At 46.5% G+C, this 18,348-nt stretch overlaps 1 protein-coding gene across 2 annotated transcripts in view; it reads right to left on the bottom strand.

Annotated features, from left to right (window-relative positions):
• TMPRSS2 (transmembrane serine protease 2) overlaps positions 1-17,906 on the bottom strand; it is a 279,553-nt gene extending 261,647 nt beyond the window's left edge. The window contains exon 1 of one of the 2 annotated variants that reach the window (XM_068270391.1): positions 17,876-17,906. The gene's annotated coding sequence lies outside the window, so the exon portion shown is untranslated. Of the gene's footprint in view, positions 1-1,828; positions 2,554-17,875 lie in introns of those variants that run through there. The other variant, XM_068270389.1, reaches the window with a different exon arrangement.
• Between the last annotated feature and the right edge of the window lie 442 nt (positions 17,907-18,348).

Below are 18,348 nucleotides of genomic sequence, written 5' to 3'. Positions count from 1 at the left end.
AAAGAGAATAGTAGGTACAAGTAAAGAGAGTAGTAGGTACAAGTAAAGAGAGTGGTAGGTACAAGTAAAGAGAGTAGTAGGTAGAAGTAAAGAGAGTAGTAGGTACAAGTAAAGAGAGTAGTAGGTAGAAGTAAAGAGAATAGTAGGTACAAGTAAAGAGAGTAGTAGGTACAAGTAAAGAGAATAGTAGGTACAAGTAAAGAGAGTAGTAGGTACAAGTAAAGAGAGTAGTAGGTACAAGTAAAGAGAATAGTAGGTACAAGTAAAGAGAGTAGTAGGTACAAGTAAAGAGAATAGTAGGTACAAGTAAAGAGAGTAGTAGGTACAAGTAAAGAGAGTAGTAGGTACAAGTAAAGAGAGTAGTAGGTAGAAGTAAAGAGAATAGTAGGTACAAGTAAAGAGAGTAGTAGGTACAAGTAAAGAGAGTAGTAGGTACAAGTAAAGAGAATAGTAGGTACAAGTAAAGAGAGTAGTAGGTACAAGTAAAGAGAGTAGTAGGTACAAGTAAAGAGAGTAGTAGGTAGAAGTAAAGAGAATAGTAGGTACAAGTAAAGAGAGTAGTAGGTACAAGTAAAGAGAGTAGTAGGTACAAGTAAAGAGAATAGTAGGTACAAGTAAAGAGAGTAGGAGGTACAAGTAAAGAGAGTAGTAGGTACAAGTAAAGAGAGTAGTAGGTAGAAGTAAAGAGAATAGTAGGTACAGGTAAAGAGAGTAGCAGGTACAAGTAAAGAGAATAGTAGGTACAAGTAAAGAGAGTAGTAGGTAGAAGTAAAGAGAATAGTAGGTACAAGTAAAGAGAGTAGTAGGTACAAGTAAAGAGAGTAGTAGGTAGAAGTAAAGAGAATAGTAGGTACAAGTAAAGAGAGTAGTAGGTAGAAGTAAAGAGAATAGTAGGTACAAGTAAAGAGAGTAGTAGGTACAAGTAAAGAGAGTAGTAGGTACAAGTAAAGAGAGTAGTAGGTACAAGTAAAGAGAATAGTAGGTACAAGTAAAGAGAGTAGCAGGTAGAAGTAAAGAGAATAGTAGGTACAAGTAAAAAAAAAACATTTTCAAAAAGACCTTTTAGGGCTGGAGCCCACTAGAGCGATTTTGTGAGCGTTTAGGGAGTGATTCAAACTGCTAGCGATTTCCCTAAACGCTCAGCTAATGTTAATGGATGGGCCAAATTCCACTGGAGCGATTGGGATTAGCAAATCGCAAAACACAGGACATGCAGCATGTTTCTGCAATGTAAAATTTATGAACGCTGGCGTAATCGCTCATCAAAACCTGCACAGAGCGATTTTGCTAGCATTTTGAAATGAGTGCACACTGTAACAAAATTAAAATTAATTGAAAGGTCTAATCAGAATTTAAAATGCTGGCAAAAAGCTGACACTTTTTAAAAATGCTACCGCAATCGCTCATGAAATCGCTTACAAACCACTCATACATTACGCTAGCGATTGCGAATAGCGATAGCGATTTGTAGTGGGTTCCAGGCCTTAGTTGTTGAGAAAATCGACTTTAAAAATGCAAAGGAAAAAATGGCTTTTAAACTGTAATTTTTCAGAGTTTAAAAACCATTTTTCTTTGCATTTTTAAAATTGATTTTCTCAAAAACCACAAGGTGTTTTTTGATCGTAATTCCGATAGGCGTAATTGCAAAAATTTTACATGAAATTTTGAATAATCGTAATTAGTTGTTTACGATCATCACTAATCATTTCACATTGTAATTGCGTAATTTCTGGCAAAATTACTATTATGTAAAAATTTGAGTTAATCAGTTTATCACTATAACCAAGAATTGAATTCACCTTTCCTGTGCTCTCTGTATTGTTCCTACCTTTTCCATGTGCCTGTATTATACACAGCTCTCAGTCTTCTTCTGTATTGTTTTAAACTCTCTACTATCAATCGGCATAGTATTTCAGCTGGCATAGTCACTTGTAGTGTGTCCTTTTTATCATTGTTCCTTGAAAGGCCTGTACCCACCTTGTGATTATACCTACAATTTTCCCGATGACCAGTGATTTTTTTAACGACGCGCAGTCCATTACGCAATCTCACAACGTGGGTACAGGTGCACGATCATGCGAACGTCGATTAGCGTCGCGCGGCGATAAAGACTGAATCTTTAAGATCGACGACCCCTGCACAAAGTGCCGCGATTGCTTGATGTCTTGTTGCATCCGTTGTTTAACATTGCGCATACCCGCCGACCAGAAGATGGATCAGCGAAGTGCTCGTCGTCAGGGAGACACCACTGGATCCACCTCCCTGCATCGTATGGGGACTGGGAGTACTTAGCTGTAATACACGGCTTTCCTTTGATCTTGCATTGTTTCCAGCAACCACTCCACTGTATGAAGCTTTACAAGCAAGTCTGCTCTTCTGTCGTATATGTTGAATTTGTCTCAGTGATCCACTTGTGGTCTGAGCTTGTTCTTCGCTGTGAGCTGTGTTCCTTGCTGTGTAACTTGTGTCTGTTCAGTGCTGCAGAAATCTTCTCTTCACTGTTGCCTCACAACAAGCCTGGAAATATATTTCTGTATGTCGTACAACAGCCTCCATCTCAGTTATGTAGTTTTCATAGTTGCGAAGTACTCCAGTCTAAACTCATTTTTTATGAGCTCGGGATAGTCATAAGTAGGGTGTGGCCTGAGCTGTATAAGTAGTCATGCGTGGGGTGTGGCCTGAGCTGTATGAGCAAGCCAGTAAGATTTGACTGCAAACTAAGAGTGGAGCATGCTCAGTTCATTTGACTTCAGGACAGACATGTGAGCAGATCTCATACAGAATTAGTCATCCCTGTGTAGTGAGGTCTGACATGCTCACATCTGTTATCAGCTCTCTGTATACAGTGAGTATTGTATGGTGGTGTCACAGCACATTCTTTTTGTCACTTGTTAAATCATCACATATTCGAACTCTGCAAAGCTTTAAGCAGTATTCCATAGGTTAAAGTCTTGTCTCTGTAACAGTCCCTGTTTCAATCGGAAGGATCGCTTCTTCCTGCTCAAGCCTGACACCTCTGTCATTATGTGTGCTTTCCTATCCTGGAGCAATATTTCTTTAGGATTAACATACTGATTTAGCTTAGGTTAATAAAAAATGTTTTTTCTCAATATTGCAAAAATTCTCGAAAAACGTTATTTTTACTCGTTATTTTAGTGAGAAACCGTGAAAAATGATTTCGTTTTAGCATGATAATTCATAAAAAAAAATTAAAAATCACTTATTACAAAATTATTTTCGATGGCATTTTCACTCGAAAATCAAATTTAATATTATATTCGAGAATATTATATTCAAGAATTAATGCAAAAACACTATCGCCATTTTCACACATTGCTGCTGTCATCTCGTACAGAATCAGTTATGCCTGTGTAACAGCTCTTAGTATGCTGGGAGTATTGTTTGGTGGGATCACAGTAAATTATGATCACAGTAAATTGTACTCTCCTATCCAACTCTGATGAACTTCAAGAAGTGTTACAGGGTTTTAAGTCTTGTATCTGGATAAAGTCCCAGCAGTGGCGTACCTAGGTGGAAGTGGTGAGGCGGGCCGCTCCTAGGCCACCATGGCAGGGGGTGACACTGGAGTCCTGTGCAGCTGCCTGTGTCTGCTGTGCTTGCACTCCCCAGCTGGAGTAATGCAGAGTGTTGTGTGAACGAAAGCCGTGCTCTATTGCCTCACCTGCAAGCCGGAGTCCAGTGATGTCCAACCTCCTGCCACTACTCAGCTCTTACCCTAGTGGTGGCATCTCTTCCTGCACTCTGCACAAGTCCAGCGTGCAGGTGAGATAATAGAGTGCAGATTGATGCCTAACCCTAAAACCCCCTAGTGGTGCCTAACCCTAAATCCCACCTGGTGGTGCCTAAACCTAAACCCCCCCTTAGTGATCACTTTATTGTGTTGATAATAATGTTTTACAAACAGTAAGGGATAACATTTTAAACAATGTTTTAGTTAAATACGATAAATATGTTTAGTATTTTTGTAAACGTTATTCCTCACGGGCACATTTTGTAAACTTAAATCATTACAAGCACAGTTTGAAAACAAAAAAAATCTCCGGGCTTCTTTGAAAACGTTAATAATATCCGGGCGCCCTTTTTTTCCTGTTCGGTGCCCATCAAACTATATTTATTATGGGAGCGAATGGCGGCGCCCTTCTTTGTCCACTTGCCCAAATTTCCTGTCACCACATTTCGCTCATGCTATACTCTGCATTGGTAACATTACATCAGTGGAAGTACCTTGTGATGCCCCCCAGCTATACATTGCACACTATTTATGTCCTGATCTATTGCAGTATTGTAATACTATGCTAATAATTTATGCATTTCTTTTTTCAGATATCATAATCACCCCTATGAAGTGCTAGGATTCACTGTGTGCCGTGTTCCTCACAGAAATCTTCTCTCCCCTGAGGAGTTACCACCAGACAGAACATGTATTGCTGTATATGGTACAACAGCCTCAGAGGTTTCCACACTCACCATACTTGCAAAGTAGAATATAGATTGAGCTAACCGGTTAAATCTGACTACAAGCCAAGAGTGGAGCATGCTCAGTTCATTTTACTTCAAGACAGGCATGTGAACAGATCTCATACGGAATGAGTCATTCCTGTGTAACAGCTCTCAGTATGCTGGGAGTGTTGTTTGGTGGCGTTGCAGCTGTACTGTCCGCAGCTCTCCTGTGTCCTCTACATTGTTTCCATTGATGAACTCAATGCAGCTTCAAAACCACCTCTGCTCTTCTGCCCTATGTTACAGTTTGTTTCAGGGATCCACTTGGGGTCTGAGCTTGTTCCTCGGGATTGATTGTGAGCTGTGTGCTGTGTTTCTCACTGTGTTACTTGTGTCTTCAATGTAGCATTACTTTCTTCACTGCTGATTCACCATCAACCTAAAAATATATTGTTGTATATGGTAGAAAAACCTAAGACACGTACTTAATTGACAAGACTGGTGTGACAGGATTTCTGCCATTATTGTCAGATCTGACAATGAAAGGACTTGACTCACTGGCGTGACAGGGCTTGACGTGACAGGACTGAACTGACAGGGCTTATGGGACAGCCCTGCTTAACAGCCATTGTGGTCTGGTTGAAGGTTGTACCTCTCCTGTCACCCTATACCAGTACAGCCATTTATCGAATGGTGTAGTTAACATCCCCTTTCTTCAATTGCATAATTTTGCTACCTAGTTTTGTTTTTAATGCTGTTAGTGTTCCAGCTTGATGTGAGTGTCATGAGTGTAAAGGGTTAATGATTGTTGAACTGACCAGGCTGATATGAGGAGATTCAACTCAACTGACGTGATGAGACGGGACTTAACTGACTGGGCTGATGGGACTGGATTCAACCGATGGGGCTGACAGGAAGACACTCAACCGACTGTGCTGATGGGATGGGACTCAACTGACTGGGTTGTTGTGACAGGAGTCAACTGGCTGGGCTGATGGGACAGAACTCAACCGACTGGGCTGATGGGACAGGACTCAACTGATCAGGCTGATGTGAGGAGACTGGGATGATGGGATGGGACTCAGCCAACCAGGCTGATAGGACAGACTCAAACGACTGGGCGGGCGGGATGGGATGGTACACAACCGACTGGGCTGATGGAACGGGACTCAATCGACCGGGCTGATGGGACTCAACTGACAGAGCTGATGGGATGGGACGCAACCAACTGGACTGACGGGACAGGATGGGACTTAACCGCCCGGGGCTGATGGGACTTAACCGGCCGGGCTGATCGGATGGGACTCAACTGACCAGGCTGACAGGACAGGACTCAACCAACCAGGCTGACAGGTCTCAACCGAGCAGGCTGACATGACTCAACCCACCGGACTGATGGGACTGGACTCAACTGACTGGGCTGACGTGATAGGACGGGAATCAACCGACCAGGGCTGACGGGACTGGATTCAACGACATGCTAATGAAACAGGACTCAACCGGCTGGGATGATGGGATTGGACTCAACCAACCAGGTTGATGGTATGGGACACAACCAAACAGATGGGATGGGACTCAACCAACCGGGCTGTTGTGACAGGAGTCAACCAACTGGGCTGACGGGACAGGACTGCGCTAAGGGGATGGGTCTCAATTGACCGGGCTGACGAGAAGAGGTTCAACCAACTAGGCTAACGGGACTTAAATGACCGGGCTGATGGGACATGACTCAACCGACTGGGTTGACTTGACGAGACAGGACTCAACTGACAAAATGACAAGGCTGACGGGACAGGTCTCAACCAACCGAGCTGACGGGACTGGATTTAACTGACAGGGCTGACGGGACAGGACTGAACCGACTGTGCTGACAGGATGGGACTCAACTGGCTGGGCTGATGGGACGGGACTCAACCAACTGGGCTGATGGGAGGGGGCTCAACCGACTGGGCTGACGGTATGGCACAACAGCCAACCAGGCTGTTGGTAAGGCAGTCAAGAGACCAGGCTGACAGGATGGGACTTATCCAACCAGGCTGATGGGACGAGACTTAACCGACTGAGCTGATAGGATAGGACTCTACAGACGGGGCTGATGGGACTCAACCGTCCAGGCTGATGGTACGGGACAAAACCGATCAGGCTAACAGGGCCGGAAAGGTTGTGAGTAGAGGATCATTCCATCAGCCTGTTGGGGGTGTGCAGCCGGACACTGCTGAGAGTAAGACACTCTACACCCAGCAAACTGCAGCTCATCTAGTGAGCACCTTTGGATATTAGAGGCAGATGTGATTTGACTACTGAACCCAAAGGTAACTTTCTAGTACAACGGACATCTATGGAGCAACAAACTATTCATCACGTTAGTGAATCTAACCGGGCAAACTTCACAAGGTACTGTCAGTTCCAACTTTTTCCCCAGTTCACAGTTGTGCTTGTGTATCAGATGGGACAACAGCGAAGAGGAACACCTCACAAAACCTGTAATACTTCTTCAGCAGAGGTTCAGCAGAGTTGTAAAGTCAGATTTTCCGTGACTGTAATTTACTGTCACGCTACCAGACATATATGTATGAAATCTGCTCACATGTCTGTTCTGAAATAAAGTGAACTATATGGTCTCAGCAGTGAAAAGACCGACAGAACAGACAGGTCCACCGTGACCGGACACACAGAACAGACAGGGCCACCATGACGGGACTGACTGAACAGAAAGGGCCGCCATGATGTGACTAACTGAACAGGTAGGGCTGCCGTAACAGGACCAACTGAACAGACAGGGGTGACTTGACGGGACCGACTGAATTGATAGAGCCGACGTGACGGGACCAACTGAACTGATACGGCCGACATGACAGGAAGTCATATTGACTTGCATCTGGGTTTGTGAGTAGAGGATCGTTCCACCAGCCTGTTGGTCGTGTGTGGCCGAACACTGCAGTTGGACACAACATTGATTTAGAGTAAGACACTCTCCATCTGGCATACTGCAGCTCATCTGCTGAGCACCATCGGATATTAGAGGCAGATGAGATTTGACTACTGAACCTGGAGGTAACTTTATAGTACAACAGATGTCTATGGAGCAACAAACTTATTCATTAAGTTAGTGAATCTAACCGGGCAAACTTCACAAGGTACTGTCAGTTCCAACTTCTTCCCCAGTTCACAGTTTTGCTTGTGCATCAAACATAGCAGGACCGACCTCTTGTGTTCAGTGAACCCACCTCATCACTGCATATACTAGTTAAGTCAATGCACACCTTTCACTTCATCCCCCTCGATATGGACAAAACGGAAAAACCAGGTAGAGGAAGAGGTAGAGGCAGACCCAGAGAAAGGCCACCCGGCAGGTCTGTGAGAGGTCGTGTTGATGTGATTTTGTGCTGCCCTGGCCCAAAGTACAGTGCTCAGAAGAAGGCACGTCCCATAAACTCCCAAGATAGTCAGGACGTGGTTGACTATTTAACACAGAACACCTCATCTCCCGCAGCCACCAGCACTACTACAAGCACCACATCCACTGCATTTGATACTTCGCAGGAGTTATTTGGTGGTGAAGTCACTGATTCCCAGCCACTACTGCAACAACAAGATGAAGGCGCTAAGCAAGTTACACCACCTCATATGTGTGAGTTAGGCGACACTATGGACGTAACCTGTGAGGAGGAGGAGGATGAAGTACCTGCTGTTGGTGTAATTTTGGAGGTGTCTGAGGCAAGCAAAGCTGGGCAGGATGATTACGATGATACGGATCCCACGTATGTTCCCAATAGAGGAGATGAACAGGGGGCAGTTCAGAGGGGGAGTCAGAGAGAAGTAGGAGGAGACAAGTTCCTGAAAGAAGCAGGGGAAGCTCGTCATCAGAAACAGCTGGTGGCAGTGTCCGGCGCCATGTATCACCACCTATAGACAGCCAGCCAACATGCCCTTCAATGTCAGCTGCTGAGGCCACCATAGTGCCATCACCCCAGGGGAGCTCAGCGGTTTGGAAATTTTTTAGTGTGTCTGCCTCAGATCGGAGCAATGCCATCTGTTGTCTCTGCCTCCAAAAATTGAACCGTGGAAAGGCCAACACTCACGCAGGAACAAGTGCCATACAAAGGCACCTGGAGAAAAGGCACAAACTGCAATGGGAGGAGCACCTGAGCAAAAGCAGCACACAAAAGAAAAGCCACCCTCCTTCTCCTCTTCCTCCTTCAGGTGCAGCATCTTCAGCCGGTTTCTCCCTTGCACCTTCACAGCCACCCTCCTCCACTCCGCCTCTGACCTTGAGCGGTGCCTGCTCCTCTGCCCACAGCAGCCAGGTGTCCGTGAAGGAAATCTTTGAGCAGAAGAAGCCAATTTCTGCCAGTCACCCCCTTGCCCGGCGTCTGACAGCTGGCGTGGTGGAACTGTTAGCGGCGAGCTAACAGTTCCGCCACGCCAGCTGTCAGACGTCATACAAGCTGGTGGACTCTGAGGCCTTCCGTAAATTTGTGGCCATTGGGACACCGCAGTGGAAGATGCCAGGCCACAATTATTTCTCTAAAAAGGCGATACCCAAACTGCACCATAAAGTGGAGAGGCAAGTGGTGTCATCTCTGGCACACAGCGTTGGGTCAAGGGTCCACCTGACCATGAATGCCTGGTCTGCCAAGCACGGTCAGGGCCACTACATTACTTACACAGCCCATTGGATCAACCTGGTGACCGATGGCAAGCAGGGAGTATGTGGCTGTGCAGCGGACCAATTTGCGACACCTCCATGGCTTGCAGGCAGGCCTCCTGCCACCTCCTCTCCGCCTGCTACATCCTCTTTGTTGTCGTCATCCTCCTCCTCCTTGGTTGGTGCCGTGATCTCCTCTCCAGCAACACAGCCCCAGCTCCCCAGGGCCTATGCTGCATGCCAGGTACAACGGTGTTATGCTATCTTAGACATGTCTTGGCTTAAAGCGGAGAGTCACACTGGACCAGCTCTCCTGGCTGCTCTTAACAAACAGGTGGATCAGTGGCTGACCCCGCACCAGCTGGAGATCGGCAATGTGGTGTGTGACAACGGCAGCAATCTCATGTCCGCTTTGAATTTGGGAAAGCTGACACATGTACCCTGCATGGCACATGTGCTGAATCTAGTCATTCAAAGATTTGTGTCAAAGTACCCAGGCTTAGAGGATGTCCTGAAGCAGGCCAGGAAGTTGTGTGCGCATTTCAGGCGGTCTTACACGGCCATGGCACGCTTTGCAGAGAAACAACTTGCCGTTAAGACGCTTGATATGTGATAGCCCGACTCACTGGAATTCGAACCCTGCTCATGTTCTCTTGCCTGCTAGAACAGGAGAAAGCCGTCACCCAATACCTCTACAATTTCAGTAGACGGACACAATCTGGGGAGATGGGGATGTTGTGGCCCAACAACTGGACACTGATGCGAAATGCATGCAGGCTCATGTGGCTGTTTGAGGAGGTGACCAACCTGGTGAGTCACAGTGAAGGCACCATCAGCGACTTGATCCCATATGCTTACTTCCTAGAGCGTGCCGTGCGTAGAGTGGTGGACCAAGCTGTGGAGGAGCGTGAAGAGGAACAGTTATGGCAGGAACAGTTGTGGGAGTAATTTACATCAGAACCAGATGTTTCCTCAACACCTGTGGCAGCACAGAGGGGGGAGGAGGAGGAAGAGCCATGTGGGGAAGAGGAGTCAGACTCAGATGATGAGGAAGGTGTTTCTTTGGAGGAGGAGGAGAAGGCAGCGGCAGAAGAACAATCGCAGCAGACATCGCAGGGGGCTTGTGCTGCTCAACATTCCTGTGGTATTGTTCGTAACTGGGGGGAGGAAGTTGACTTACCTGACGTCACTGAGGAAGAGAAAGAGGAGATGGAGAGTACGTCTGGATCCAACTTTGTGCAGATGGCGTCTTTCATGCTGTCCGGCCTGTTGAGGGACCCCGATATAAAAAAAACTCGAGGGGAATGAGCTGTACTGGGTGGCCACGCTACGAGACCCTCGATATAGGCACAAAGTGGCGGACATGTTACCAAGTAACCTGAAGGCAGAAAGGATGCAGCACATGCAGAACAAGCTGGCAAGTATGCTTAACAATGCATATAAGGGCGATGTCACAGCACAACGCAATAAAGGTACCACTGCCAGTAATCCTTCTCCCTTGTCCATGCAGGCAAGGACAGGATGCTCCAGTGATCTCATGGTGATGTTGGACATGCAGAAATTCTTTAATCAAACGCCTTGCCTTAGCCCTTCCGGATCCACCTTCCACCAACGCCTGGACCGGCAGGTAGCTGACTAGCTGGCCTTAAGTGTGGATGTAGACACTGTGAGCAGCGATGAACCCTTAGACTACTGGGTGCACAGGCTTGACCTGTGGCCAGAGCTGTCCCAATTTGCCATCCAACTTCTGTCTTGCCCTGCCTCAAGCGTCCTGTCAGAAAGGACCATCAGCGCAGCTGGAGGAATTGTCACTGAGAAGAGAAGTCGCCTAAGTCACAAAAGTGTTCAGTACCTGACCTTTATCAAAATGAATAAGGCATGGATCCCAGAGGGCTACTGCCCGCCCGAAGACTAAGTCAGTCCCCACACACAGCATCTCTGCCTGCAGGCCACTTGCCTTCTCCGCCACCACCAACAGGGTCCAGGACTCCAGGTGGATTCCTGAATTTTTAAGGCCCCTGCTAGCAGCGGCCGCTATACTAATTTTTCTGGTGCGTGTACATGTCTGCCTAATTTTTCTGGCTGCAGTGCAGCTGCAACCACAAAACAAAAGGCATGTACATGTGCCCATCCCCCTTCATGATCATTACCTTGCTGTGGTGAAGGGGCTTGCGTATCACAATGAAGCAATGACTGCCGGCTATATGAGTGTCTCGCGGGTGGCACACCAAAGATAATAAGGTCGTTGCTTCATTGTGGACAGACCAAATTTGATCAGCTGGACAGTCACTGTTGTTCTATCATTGAGCTACCACAGCCCGGCGACCATATGGGCTTGAAAACCACCACGGCCTGCACTCTTGCCATGGTGCGCACCAGTCAAGCACGGCCGTCACTACGCAAACAGCTGTTTGCGGTGCGTTACACAGTGAGTTTGGTGTGTCAGTGTGAAACAGTACTCTAATTACACCCCCGATTGATGTATACACATGCAAAATGTTTTAAAGCACTTTAAGCCTGCAATTTAGCATTCAATGTGATTTGTGCCCTTAAAACGCTACTTTGCGTCAAATCCAGATTTTTCCCCGGGACTTTGGGCATGTATCCCACTCCGCCATGCCCCCCTCCAGGTGTTAGACCCCTTGAAACATCTTTTCCATCACTTTTGTGGCCAGCATAAGTGTTTCTAGTTTTCAAAGTTCGTCTCCCCATTGAAGTCTATTGCGGTTCGAGAAAGTTTGTGCGAACCGAACCTTTCGCGGAGGTTTGAGAACCGAAAATCGGAGGTTCGGGCCATCTCTAGTCATTACACAATACTAACAAAATGAGTGGCAAACGAGAACATTGGGGCATATTCACTCAGATCAGTGAATAATGGCGCACAGTGCCTATGCATAAAAATGGCGCCGCATTAAAAAATATGCTTATTGCTATTTATCGTTAGTACTGCATAATAATGGCGCACAGGGGAAAAAGAAGAAAAAACAGCACACAGTAACATTATTCATCAATAGTGCCATTTATATGCCAAACAGCAGTTGTTATTGAGCACATTAACATTATTTATCAATAGCGCCCTACATAGGCCAAACTGCAGAAGTTATTTAACTGCAAAACAATGAATGGATTTAATGTAACACTGTAAAGGTTAGGGTTAGGCACCGCTAGGGAGGTCTTAGGGTTAGGCGCCACCAGGGGGTGGTTAGGGTTAGACACCACCAGGGGGGCCTTAGGGTTAGGAACCACCAGAGGGGTGCTTAGGGTTAGGCACCTCCAGGGGGTTGGTTAGGGTTAGGCACCACCAGGGGGGTGTTAGGGTTAGGCACCACCAGGGGGGTCTTAGAGTTAGGCACCACCAGGGGGGTGGTTAGGGTAAGGCACCACCGGGGGGGGGGTGGTTTAGAGGTGAGAGGGTTCTGTGTGTTAACGCTAAATAACGATAAGGCTTTAACGCTAAATAACAATAAGATGTTAACGTTAAATAGCGATAAGCGACAAACAGAATAGCGGCAACACCGTGCGCCATTATTCGCAGGCGCCATTTTCAGGTGGATCCATATTCACTAAGCAGAAATAAAATTGCTGTGCGTAGGAAGAGCACAACAATTTCACAGTTGCATAGCCCGTGTTACAGAAGCAACACACATCACTTAGATAACGCAGGCTGCGTAAACACAACACTAACATAAGTAATGCTGTCTGTATTTTTGCTAACTGAGTTATGGTTGATAAGCATGTCTGTATAGCACTCCTACCCCGAACTATTACCCTAACAATCAACGCAATCGTTCAGGGCAACAGTTTCTGTGTGTGTCCACACCTTTATTGAGGGTCTGGTGGAAAAAGGGAGGGCTGGTTTGATGGTGCTGTGGAGTGAGTGAGAACAAAGATGGGGAAATGCATCAGATTGGAAACCAGCAAAGAGTATACTATCTAGCCAATAGCGTGATTAAAATGACTAAGTGTATTTTGTTGGTATCTTTTAATGACGGGACTGACTGAACAAATAGGGCCATTGAGACGGGACTGACTGAACTGACAGGGCCAATGTGATGGCACCGACTGAACTGACAGGGCCGACTGAACTAACAGGGCTGACATGATGGGACTAACTGGACTGACAGGGCTGCCATGACGGGAAGTCATATCGACATGCATCTGGGTTTTTGAGTGGAGGATCATTCCACCAGCCTATTGGGAGGGTGCAGCCGGACACTGCAGATGAACACGACATCGGTTGAGAATAAGACACTCTCCACCCGGCATACTGCAGCTCATCTGCAGAGCACCATTAGCCATTAGAGGCAGATGTAATTTGACTACTGAACCCGGAGGTATCTTTGTAGTAGAATGAATGTTTATTGAGCAACAAAATCATTCATTAAGTTAGTGAATCTAACAAGACAAACTTCACAAGGTACTGTCAGGGGGGTAGCAATAGGGGGTGCAGAGATTGCAACCGCATCGGGGCCCTCCCTCAACTACAGTATTAGCTCTCTATTAGTCCTGTGTGCATAATAATCACTTCTATAGATACTTTGAATAGTGGTAATCATTAAAAAACTGCTCCCCATCCCCTTCCTGCACCTCTGACACTGTACTTGCCATTGGCAGGTTTTGGCGCGCCGTATCAATTGTTATGTATAGAGTGCTTGGGGGGCCCCAATGTATGACTTGCAGCGGGGCCCACAGCTCCTTAGCTATACCACTGGGTACTGTCATTTCCAACTACTTCATCAGTTCACAGTTGTGCTTGTGTATCAGACGGGACAACAGCGAAGAGTATACTGTATATCCAAAAAAGTAATCAAAATGAAAAAAAAAAAGCATTCACAACATCCAGCTTTATCAAACCATTTATTTGCAGACATGGATGGTGTTAGAATTGTATAAATTACAAGATAATTTATCAATTCATAATTTTGGAACCTCTTTGCACCCTTTGCATCTAGGCAGAGGCACCCTTAGAGATAAAGAGCAATCTTTTACCTCTCTACTCATACTTGTGTGTGGACATTGAGGACTAGGTCCTATAAGGTACAGAGCAGAGCCACTCCTCAACCCTTTTGCACCAGATGACCAGGTACTGTTGTCTGTCCTCCATGAACGGGTACACCTTCTTCCCCAGTTCACAGTCATGCTTGTGCATCAGACGGGACAACAGCGAAGAGTATACTGTAGAGCCAAAAAAGTGATCAAAATGAATAAGTGCATTTAAAACATACAACTATCTCAATACTAACGCCACAACCCACAGTGCTGGTAATACTTTGGACCTAATTTTCTCCAAAGCCATCGCACTTACCAACCTGGACATTACACCATTCCCCATCTCCGACCACCACCTCATCACCTTCACTCTCTCTCCATCCAGCACCCCCTGTCCCCCTCCCCAAACTGGACGTTGGCAGAGAGATCTGCGCAACCTTGACCCCAATGTACTAGCCACACCCCTCCACTCTCTCTCCTCCTCCCTCCCCAGCCTAACCTGCCCCAACGAAGTGGCAGCTCAATACAACAGTAACCTCTCCGCAGCCTTAGACCATGCTGCTCCCCTGACCTTTCGTACCAACAGTCGCCCTAACCCCCAACCTTGGCACACTGCCCTCACAAAAAAACTACAAAATGAGACACGAGCTGCAGAACGCAAATGGAGGAAATCCCGCCACAACAATGATTTCCTGGGATACAAGACCAAGTTGCAGACGTACCATACTGCCCTCGCTGATAGTAAACAGATATACTTCACTCACTTGATCGCTACCTAAGCCTCCAACCCACGTCGTCTTTTTGCCACCTTCAATGCCCTACTTAACCCCACACCTCCCCCCCCCAACCTCCACCCTCTCAGCCACTGACCTATCAAACTACTTTATCAACAAAATTACAACCATCCAGAGGGATATTTCTCTCCTCCACTCTATCGCCCCCGCCTCCCCACCACATCCGACATCCGACCCCTGCCTCTTTCTCCTCCCTTACCTCCTTCAATCCTGTCACGGTGGAGGAAGTCAACGAGCTGCTGGCAACTTCACTTGCCACTTCCTGCCCCCTAGATCTGGTCCTATCTGATTCTCTGCGCCCACATTTTTCTGATCTGGCCCCTGTCCTCACCCATCTGTTCAACCTCTCCTTCTCCACCGGCATCTTCCCCTCCATATTCAAACAGGCCACTGTGCTTCCCCTGCTAAAGAAATCTTCACTCGACCCTGCTCTGCCATCCAACTACCGCCCAATCTCTCTCCTCCCTTTTGCCTCAAAAATTCTTGAATGCCTGGCCCACCAACGCCTGACCAACTTCCTTAACTCCAACTCCCTTCTCGATCCCCTGCAGTCTGGTTTTCGCACAGCCCATTCTACAGAAACAGCTCTCACCAAAGTGCTAAACGACCTTGCCCTTGCCAAAGCCACAGGTAAATACTCCATCCTGCTCCTCCTGGACCTCTCCTCTGCATTTGACACTGTCGACCACTCCCTCCTCCTCCACTCCCTGCAGCTAATGGGCATTCAGGACCTAGCCTTAGCCTGGATCTCCTCATACCTCTCCAACCGCTCCTTCACAACATTTTTCAATGGCTCCTCATCCACTCCTACACCCCTCTCAGTTGGTGTTCCTCAAGGTTCCGTCCTAGGACCACTACTGTTCTCACTCTATACGGCCTCAATTGGCAAAATCATCTCCTCCATGGGTTTCAATTATCACCTGTATGCCGACGACACCTAGATATATCTCCACACCCCAGATCTCTCCTCCTCTACCATGGACAAAGTCTCTGCCTACCTCACATCCATTTCCTCCTGGATGGCTGCCAGGTACCTGAAGCTTAATTTGGACAAGACTGAGCTTCTAATATTCCCACCCCGCACAGCTGCACCCCTCCCAGATCTGCACGTCACTATTAAAAATACTACTATCCACCCTACCTCCAAAGCCCGCTGTCTAGGCGTTACTCTGGAGTGGACTCTGAACTTTCCCTTACAGCCCACATCCAAGGTATTGCCAGATCCTGCAACTTCCACCTCCGCTAACATCTCCAAGATCCGCTCCTACCTGTCCCCTGACACCACTAAACTCCTTATCCACGCCCTTGTCATCTCCCGCCTAGACTACTGCAATTCTCTTTTATCTGGCCTCCCCTCTAACCGTACTGACCCACTTAAATTGTTAATGAATGTGGCAGCCAGACTGATACATTCTTCTCACCGCAGCGCCTCTACAACTCCGCTCTGTAAAGCACTACACTGGCTCCCCATCAGCTTTAGGATCAATTTCAAAATCCTGTGCCTACAAATCAGTTCACAAGACCTGCCCGACCTACATCTCTGATCTGGTCCACAGGCACATACCAGCCCGCCCCCTCCGATCCTCCAATGACCTGCGCCTAGTCGCACCACGCATAACTCAGTCACACGCATGATTGCAGGACTTCACCAGGGCTGCCCCTACTCTCTGGAACTCTCTCCCACCAGCCGTCAGACTCACCCCCACCTTTAATACCTTCAAACAAGCTCTCAAGACTCACCTTTTCACGCTCGCATTCCCCCCTACACCAGCACCATAATATGTTCTGTTAGACCCGATCTCAAAAGACGCACCTATTGTCTCCACCCCACCCTTTAGATTGTAAGCCTCTGGCAGGGCCCTCCTCCCTAATGTATCCAGCTTGATTATGCAATCTTACTCACAACCACCCCTCTTGTAGACTCGAACAGTCTCTATTTTGACCTATGACACTGTATTGTTATCAAATCATTTGCATGATCTTGTTTTGTTGTGAGTTTCCGTATGTTCTACCTGTATGTTAACCCATCTATCTATTGTGCAGCGCTGCGTAATATGTTGGCGCTTTATAAATACAATAAATAATAATAATAAACCGGGGTTATTTTTATGTATTTGCAAACATGAAATGGTGTTAGAATTCTGTAGATTGCAAAATAATCATTAAGCATTTTGGAACCTTTTTGCACCCTTTGCATTTAGGCTGAGGCACCCTTAGAGGTAAAGAGCTAGCTTTTACCTCGCTACCCTGTACTTGTGTGTGGACATTGAGGGCTAAGTCCTACAAGGTACAGAGCGGAGCCACTCCTCAACCCTTTTGTGCTAGGCAACCAGGTACCGTTGCCTGTCCTCCATGAATGAGTACACCTTCTTCCCTGGTTCACAGTCATGCTTGTGCATCAGACGGGACAACAGCGATGAGAATACTGTATAGCAAAAAAAGTAATCAAAATGACTAAGTGCATTTACAACATACAACTATCTCAAACCAGTGTTATTTTTATGTATTTGCAAACATGAACGGTGTTAGAATTCTGTAGATTGCAAGATAATGATTTAGAATTTTGGAACCTCTTTGCACCCTTTGCATCTAGGCATAGGCATTCTTAGCGGTAAAGAGCTAGCTTTTACCTCTCTACTCATACTTGTGTGTGAACATTGAGGGCTAGGTCCTACTACAAGGTACAGAGCGGAGCCACTGCTCATCAACCCTTTTGCGCTAGGCGACCAGGTACTGTTATCTGTCCTCCACGAATGGGAACATCTTCCCCATTTCACAGTCCTGCTTGTGCATCAGACCGGACAACAGCGAAGGGTATAGTGTCTTGCCAATGAAGTGTTTACAATGAGTGAGTGCATTTTTAACATCCAACAGCAAACAGAAGAACATCTCACCGAGTCAGAAGAGTTAAATCAGAGAGAGTCAGTTAAGCTAAGTTATTCACCACACATTTGCACAGATTTTCTTATAGGCTCATACTTACAGTGAGAAAGGATATCTTCTCATGTGCCTGTGCCCTGAAATTCAAAAAGTAAAAAAATGATAAAGTGACAAAAAGTCATGATTCAGTAAATGCACCTATTAAAAACTATTTTTAAAATAAATTAGGCAGCAATCCACTGAGCAATATTTTTTTTTCGGTAAAGGCTTGAATAAATAATTAATAGGTCACTTCTAATTCTGTGAGGACTGCACAGTAAATCTATGATATCAATGAAGATAGAGAAAATACACATTTCAAGTAGGAGGTGAAGTAAACATGAGCTTACCCTGATTGTGACGCAACACTTTGAGTGTCATCTGGTGTGTCCAGTCCACCGCTACCACCTGACCACTCACAGTCCCACACGGCTCATCAGAGGCTAGAGGTCTGCTGTCTGTCTTGTTTAATTATACACATCAGCATGTTACTTCTTAAGCTGAACACTCAACTGACGACCTAAGAAGTTGGATCTT

The sequence above is a fragment of the Hyperolius riggenbachi genome, chromosome 2 (genome assembly GCF_040937935.1).
Source record: "Hyperolius riggenbachi isolate aHypRig1 chromosome 2, aHypRig1.pri, whole genome shotgun sequence".
Classification (NCBI taxonomy): domain Eukaryota; kingdom Metazoa; phylum Chordata; class Amphibia; order Anura; family Hyperoliidae; genus Hyperolius; species Hyperolius riggenbachi.
Note: the sequence above shows the minus strand (reverse complement) of the source record. Positions and strands in the feature narration are given on the sequence as shown.